Genomic DNA, 7,007 nt, shown 5'->3' with positions numbered 1-7,007 from the left:
ACACATAAATTTCACTTGTGCCTGCCTGGACATTGTCAAGAATTTTCCTTTGTCAACTGTCTCCCTAATCTCTCACTTACAGTCATTCTACAGCATCCACAACATAATGTAAGCAATATTCATGTTTGCAGTATCGCTACAAATACTATGCAGTGCTTTATATAGCTTGCTTAATATGACTATGTAAGTTTTACATTAAACTGTATATTAAGTATTGTATGTATGTACGTTAGAAAACATGTAGTGTTTGATATTAGCAACAATTTCAATCATCTGCAGAGAAGTTTGAAATGCACAACTAGAGATATAGAGGGAATACTGCATTCTAATGTAAGAATTTATTATTTTATGATTAAATTTTAAAATAAAATTATAGAATAAAACTTCTATCCTGTTAAGAAAAACAATGAATTAAATTATTTTTCTAAAATATTTAATTCATTGTTTTTCTTAACAGGATAGAAGTTTTATTCTAAATTATTTTTCTAAAATATTTTGTCTTATTAGTTAGTAACTTTATTCCAGTCATTTATTCTTCTGTTTCTTTTGAAAAATTCATATTGTTATTGCTGTATTTAAATAAGTGATCAGAGAATATGTAAATCCTATAAATTAATCTTTAACTTTTAAATTTTCAGTTTTATAAAATAGGTACATTACAGTTTTCAATTTAATGTCATAACACTGGATATAATGCAAAAAAATTTGAAAAAATACCTTTACAGGAATAATTAGGTTGTACTAATTCAGGACAAATAGGAGCTTTCATTTTCTCGGCATCCTGTAATAGCAGACTTAATAAAAAAAAAGCATATTTTGATATATTTTGAAAGTAAAAATAAAAATTTACTTCTTGTGCTTGCATTGATACATCACTATTGTGTTCATCTTCAAATAATTCTTTGTCATCTTCTGGAATTTTATTTTCATCTGCTGCATTTTGTGTGGCAGTTTCTGATAAGTTTAAAATGAAATCTTCTGTTTCTATGTTGTTATTGCTTTGCTCAGCATTTTCTGCTGGAATATCACATTCCATTGGAGTAACAGCACTAAAATAATAATTACTTATAAGAAACTTCTTGATAAAATTTGATTAACATAGAAAAATAAATTAAAATTTTTGGGAAACTTTTTTTAACTTAAAAACAATATAAAACTATAGAAATTGAGAAAATTAAAACATTTATAAATAATGGTTGAAAAATAAGTTATAAATGATTATTTTATTATTTTACAAATTACAAAGAAACCTCCATTAAAGGACACATCTGAATAGTGGACACCTCTACTTAACAAATATTTTTACAATCCCCAGACCCTTCAAACAGGACATCTATTATATTTACCTCTAAATAGCAGACAAACATCTCGGTCCCAATGGTGTCTGCTTGTCTGCTAATCAGAGATTATACTGTATTTAAGAGCCGATCACTGATTAGCTAATCAGTGACCGGTTTGTGATGTAAACACCGTCTCTCAGAGATGAAGGACAATGACCAGAACATGGCCCAAGGAATAAAGTTATTCCATCTGTTTGCTTAAATCAACTAGTCTAGAAATGAACATTAGTCAAATATTTGATTAGTGTAACTGATAATACATCTCCACAATTAGCAAAAGTTGAGAGTTTAAAGTTCTATTCTGGGTTGAGCTTTTCTTCTAAAATATTCTAAATTATTCATATTAATACAAAATGGCAATCTAACTTTCTGCCTTTAATATAAATTACTTTAAATATAATTAGCCAAGATATAGCATAAAATAATTTGATTAGTACAGAAGTTTGGGTTTAGTCATTAACATATTTATTTATTTTCCTTCAGACTTTCTAATTTTCTAATTGTTTTAATGACTAGATATATCATGAATTATTCATTAAATACAGTAAATGTAACAGTAGATATATATATATATATATATATATATATACAAGTGTGTGTGTGTGTGTGTGTGTGCACGTGGATTGTTGAGTGCTTTCCGTGATATAAAATAGTCGGAACTGAATCAGGTCGTGTGTCTTGATGGGTGGACGACATTCTAATTGGGTGTGGTGGATCGGAGAAGAGGGAGGAAGGTGATAGTTTGAACTCCGTTATTTCTCTACCTGACAGGTGTGCAGGTAAAATGATGGATGACATTAGGACACCTAGAGATACTCCCGATATTGCCAAATTAGTTCCCTAACATCTTCATAAGTTGGAATTTTCGACGTTTTCTCCCAGTGGTAGTTGTACATGACAGATTTTTTTAATGCTCTTTTTTTTTTCTTTTTATATTAATCTCTAATATCACAGAAAAGAATATTTGAAGCAGGTGATTCTCCCACTTACTTGGATGAAGAATTTTTAATGTACGGATCGAGATAATATATATATTTTTTTTCTTCTTCTTCTTCTTCTTTTTTTAAATTCAATTCATTAAGAGAAACCTTTGCAGAAAACTGCAGGTGTTTCTGTAGCCTTTAAAAAGTAAATTACCTCGATATAGTTCCAAAGTCCAAAGCCAACGAAAAATATATATTAAAAGGAATCAAATTTCTCTAATGTCATATATTATTATTACTTAATCATTATTCTTTGTGTGACAGTTCTAATAATAACAAAGCTGTTTTAATTGATAGATATGTATATTTTTTTTTTAATTAAAAGAGTTTCTCTTGGGTTTTTATGAAATATATACATCATAGATGGAAAGGCCAACAGCCTGGAGTGAAAAATGGGCTTAAATAAACAAAGTAACATAAATCCTTTCTGATCAAGGCGACGCTTTTTAAATAATAAAAAAAAATAAAAAAAAAATACCGCTGCCTCGAGGTAGATACTATAAACGAAAAGCCATTTCTGTTGTGAGTCGTTTTATTTAGATAATAAGAAATACCAAAGATTTAGCGATGTGTGACTGACATGGTTCTTTTATACCAAAGCTTCTTTATCCTCGGGCTACCATAACTATGGTTACTAATAATTGCGACATTCCAGAGGTTAAAAAATTTTACAGAAAAGTAAAAAAAAAAAACACCACCCGATCTCGAACCATCCCCCAATATAATCTATAACGGATGAAGCAATGGGGAGCCAATTCGAACGTGATTAGTTTTCACCTCCCACAATAATAAAAAAACAGTGTAGAATAATAATTAAAATTGATAAAAACGTACAGGGGGGAGGGATTGTCGCGATCAAAACTTAATCTCTTCTCCTAGATGGCGGTATCTTCAGTTATTCCATACGTCAGATTGTGCAGTCGAAAGCGGCGATGTTTCTGATTTTGACACTTGAAGGTTATTGCTGTTGATGGAGAGTGGGTGTGTGGTAAATGGCAAAGAGGAGAAAAGTCACGGTGTGTCATTCGTGACATAACATACACGCGTGAAGAGCCGAGATCCGTCACTTGGGTGGCAAGCCGTAGGCCTGGTTCTGCTGGTTTGCACTGACAGTTGATGGGTTAGATAAAAAGGCGTCGTTAGCAGGAAGATCTGTTTCCTTGCCGGGAACGAAGTGCGAGCTCCACCTGCCAGGACCGCAGTGGCACACGTGGCTGCTATAAAGCCTGGGGCCAAAAGAGTGAGATCGGCCTTGCATAACAATTAGTATGTCCGGAGCGTATTTGATTTTTCTAAGAGACAATAGGTGGAGATCAGGGTGACAGCTATGACAGATTACTTACATCATTGTAGACACTATCTGCTAAGCAGTAATAATTGTCCTTTCAATTATCTAAACAAAGATACGAATAAACATCTTCAGATATCTCGATCGGCGCCGTTAATCGTTACTTTCTAAAACCATTGCCGATGAGATAACGGAAAGGACCTGTGACCACACCTGATAGGTCACACGATTATCGCCCTCTTCGAATTTTCGGATTAGTCGAGAGGTCGTTATTCCGGATCTTCATTATTTCTTTAACTTATCGTCCTCCGATTTAAAGCCTTTTAAAACGCTATTCATTTAATAACTATCTATCACTCTTATATATTATTTTTTAAGACGACGAAGCATTATCTGGAACTAATACAGTTATCGCAGGCCAACACATTTTAATTAAATCTCGATTAAAAAAAAAATCATTTAATATTGATAAATGAGCAATTGAAAAATAAAGAGCAATTAATTTCGTGAGGAATATGTGTTAAATTCCTTCGGTACACAACATTCTCTTGTTTACATAACATATGTAACTACGTGATATTCTCGCGTGAAGTATGTCACGTCATAACATCAGGCAACGGTGGATGAAGAAGGATCAAATAAATCCGTTGAAATTCCCATACGAAGAGAGTGTCCAGTACCGAACGAGGGTGCAGTGAACTCGAGGGTCAGGTATGTCCCCCAGCAGCCCCCTCAAGGTCTTCCACTGGAAATTGTCCAAATGATAACCAATGATGTCAGTAGGAATAGACGACACGTTATGACAGAGGTGTTATCTAGTAGGTCATCCTCATTCTTTAGCTGAGGGAGGGAAACATTCACTGCGATCAATGTTGAGGGGATTTGACGGTAGAGTATACATTTTTTTTTTTCTGTCCAAAAAAAAAAAAACCGGTAGGACTAAGAGAGAGAGAGAGAGCCGGGGACGGATCGTTATTTTTGACTGCACGATGTTAGATACTTACAGATGTATCTCGTTAGTTTTCTTTTAAATAATTGATTGGTAAATCTGGAATTATTTTTTAAGGACAACGGTTTAAACTACAATCCAGTTTTATAAAAACCAGCTTTGATGTAAATAAAAGAGCACACAACAGACCATGCAATCCGGTAATGAAAATTTTCTAAGAATCGTACGTTAATTTATACTCGTTAAACACGCCGAACTTTAATCAATTCTACTTAAAAAAAATAATTATTATTATAATAATCTTTTTTCCAATAATTAGAATGGATGGTAATTAATATATTCTTTAGAAGAAAAACCGTTAGAACTCTTTAGTATTTAGGAAAATATTTTTGATATCCTTCCCAAGATCTTATATGAAAGAACCTGCAACACATCCTTACATAAATCATCTACCTTAATGGAACTTAACGCCATAAACCGTTACTACATATAATTAACCTTAATAACTGAAGCATAGATGCAAGAAACAGTCATAAAATAGGCTTCCATTAAATAAATCTGACCAATAGCTGCGACAAATTAAAACTGTGGCTTATGTTCTCGACTGAAACCATTCTGATGCGAGATACTTATAGAAGAGAATCTAGCGATTTATTCCATGCTTTTTAGCGTTAATATATTTGAAGATAATTATAATTGGATGACCCTAAACAAATATGGAAAGAAAACGAATTTCTAAACTATACAAACTTTATGTATTGGGACTTATAATAACGGGTCGAGAGAATTAATGATAAACAGTGATTTATCGTCGTTATATTCATATTTATTTCTAGATTCCTTTACCATTTAAAGTAGATATTTCAAATGAAATAAAAATTCTTAATAACCAGCGATGACATTGATATTAATCACAAATTGAAAACGTTTCTTTGCATCTAATTTTTTGATTGGAAATGTTCTACCTGCAATTTATTCCTCTTTATAGAATCAACTACAGCTGCTTTGGGACCGACAGAATGCATATTTTCTTTTTTTTTTTTTCTTCCCATTCTTGTATAGTTATCGATTATTCAGTTCAGTCAATATTGCTTACTCTGTCAAATACAATCTGATGTAAAGAAACAAATAGGATTACTTCCAAGATTTATCCATACGCTTCGCTAATAAGAAGAGGGGAAAACAAAGGAAAAAAAAAGACTTCAATTGAAATAATTAAATGCAAATTTAGAATTAGATCAACATTTGATTCACATAATGAATCCAGAGTTGGTGTTAGGGTCATCTGACCGTAGCATAACCAATTGCGCTGACCGGGAAAACTTCATCTAATCTATCTTGATTACTCGACAGGTTTTTTTTTTTCCTTTCCCAAGGGCTTTAGGCTTTTCTAGAAGACGGGGAAGGTGGTGTTTTGAAAGTTTGCAATCTTTCATGTTTTCGCGAACGGCGGAAGAATGAGTAAAAATCATTAAAAAGCTGTCGCCAATCTATATTTGTTGGCGAAATGGATGGATCTGTGCCCTCTCTTCCGATGCAAAATTACCGAAATTGACTAAGAAGAAACATATTTCGAAATTTCCAATCGATGAAATAGCGGCTTATTTTACCAAAAAAAAAGCGGAACGTCTAAAAAGAATCTTTGGAAAGCGTTGATATGTTCATCAATGCGAAAAGAAAGCATTCCCGGGGGACCAACTCTTCACAATGCTGCTGCTGCTGCCGGGACGTAGTACCTTGCTTAGTTTAAAAAAAAAAAAGCATTAATTTTTAGAAGAAGGAGGCCGATTAAAGAAAACAGTGTAATTTGTTTGTCAGGGAGACGTTTTTATTTACTTAATCCAAGTTGCTGGATGTGTGATTTATGCTCGCTAAGTATAGCGATCCTATATACGAAGCAGCCAATTTGAGCTGCCAAGCTACCGTCGTAGTATAATAATGATTAATCACAGTACGGACTCACTTCAGCCTTCTAGACTTTTGACACTAATGACATCTCCAGGGAAACGGAAATTAACCATTCATGCATCGATAAACACAAGCCACATCTCTTGGTTCTCTTCGATGGAGATATTCACTACCTGATGACAGGGTATCGAATCTCAATCGAAAATTCTTCCTTCAGATACTTTGTGAATGGTTGACGAAACTCTGACGTCAATATCTTCAATTTTGCAACTGTCTGGGTCACCGTATGAGGTCAGTGTCATCATTTCTTGCTTGAGATACTATGTTCTGTGTCATTGGGTACGAAGCACAATGAGAACCTTTTAAACTTTAAATCAAACATCATTATTTACTGGTTTTATAAATATTTTCGTTTTCCTCGCTTCAAGTTTTTTTTTTGTTTTATTTTTTTTTGCAAGCCATCGATTATAAAAACCATTAAAAATCCACCGTCTTCATTTACTATACGTTGTAAGAATCGAATGTTTGCATCACACATG

At 33.1% G+C, this 7,007-nt stretch overlaps 1 long non-coding RNA gene across 1 annotated transcript in view; it reads left to right on the top strand.

The window, feature by feature from the left end:
* The window catches only part of LOC111633336, a 52,276-nt gene that overhangs the window by 30,474 nt on the left and 14,795 nt on the right, over positions 1-7,007 (top strand). The window lies entirely within an intron of this gene.

Source organism: Centruroides sculpturatus, unplaced genomic scaffold (assembly GCF_000671375.1).
Source record: "Centruroides sculpturatus isolate CEXI.00-Female unplaced genomic scaffold, Cexi_2.0 scaffold888, whole genome shotgun sequence".
Classification (NCBI taxonomy): domain Eukaryota; kingdom Metazoa; phylum Arthropoda; class Arachnida; order Scorpiones; family Buthidae; genus Centruroides; species Centruroides sculpturatus.
This window is presented reverse-complemented; position numbering and strand designations above follow the sequence as displayed.